The sequence below is a fragment of the Nannospalax galili genome, unplaced genomic scaffold (assembly GCF_000622305.1).
Source record: "Nannospalax galili isolate Female #2095 unplaced genomic scaffold, S.galili_v1.0 scaffold339, whole genome shotgun sequence".
In the NCBI taxonomy this organism is placed as follows: Eukaryota; Metazoa; Chordata; class Mammalia; order Rodentia; family Spalacidae; genus Nannospalax; species Nannospalax galili.
Genome location: NW_008344185.1, coordinates 400,028 through 401,474, shown reverse-complemented (window position 1 = coordinate 401,474; position 1,447 = coordinate 400,028).

The window sequence follows — 1,447 nt, the reverse complement described above, 5'->3', positions numbered from 1 at the left end:
AGGTTAAAATCTCATTCAATTTTATGTCTTACAGGGCTTATACTGAGTTTGTATTATATAACTGTATTAATTCTACTGTGAACCTAGAAACTTATAGCCACTTGTGAAAGAGATATACTCTTCCTCTGGAGTGTGTTAGTCTGTATGATATATACACAGAAAAATCAACAAATTAAAAAGTCTTATATTTGAGGAGGAAGCATACAAATTTATTTCATGTTAAATAGTAGAGGTGATAAACATTACCAGTGAAATCTACCTGATGACTTTATATCCATACTCAGGTACTAAGGATCCATGTGTAATGACTGTGACTAGTAATAATCAGACACATGGAGATTAAAGACACATGTACAAACATGTAATGTTAGTAGCATTAAAAATGCAGGAAACAGCATATCTTAAAATGAAATGGAGATCTTCTTTAAAGGGTAAAAAAATAATTCAATTTTATGTCTTACAGGGCTTATACTGAGTTCAATATTGTATGACTGTATTAATTCAACCACCTTTGAAAGAGATGTGTCCTTGCTCTGGAATGTGTTACTGAATATGTTAAAGCTGTAATGAAATGCTTCTTTTAATCAAAAAAATAAAAAATAAATAAAAATGAGAAATTGAAAAAAAAGTAATTTTAGCACAAGCTGAACATTATATGCTTATAATCCCAGCCCTTGTTAGCTAAGGCACGACAATTAAAAGCTGGCCTGGGCTACATGCAAGATGCTGGAGAGAGAGGAGGGGAGGGGAGGAGAAGGAAAGGAAGGAAGTAAAAAAACAACCAATAGTGCAATCAATTTGGAGAGCTTGTGCAGAAGCAGAAACTGGATTTCTCTTGGTGAAGGATCACTAGCAACTCCCCAATGTTCTAGCAGAACTAGTCAGCAAGAAAAGCAGGAAAAATGACCTTGAAGAAAGAGGTCAGTGACTCTACCCTCCATTCAGCTCAGTGAGCACACTCCAGGTTAAGTCTGAGACAGGAAAAGGGAACCTTCCATAGCACTATTTGGCTTCTCATAGTGAGAACATCTTGCTGCCTTGAATGTAATTCTGGTGTTTAAAGAAACAATATTTTTTTTTTCTTTTTGGTACCACATGGTCTATAAATTCAAGCCAACTCCTTCATCTGGTATTCAACTAAAGAACCACCCAATACGAAAGGAAAATGGCTGCACTGGGCTTTGGGGAGACTGCACATTACTGTCAGGCTGGGCTCTACTAAGGCTCTTTTTTAAAAGTTTAATTTCTTTTTAAAGTATTACTGTGATATATTTCAGGAATGTCAGAAAGTATGGCATTTGTGTCCCTTTGTCTTTTTTCTTCATTTAATTCAAACAATTGAAGAGATAAAAATAAATGTAAATATATTTGAGTTCATTATGATTTCATTTTATAAGTACGTACTGAGCCTCTATTAAATGCACTAGCACTTTATGTTCTCCCAACT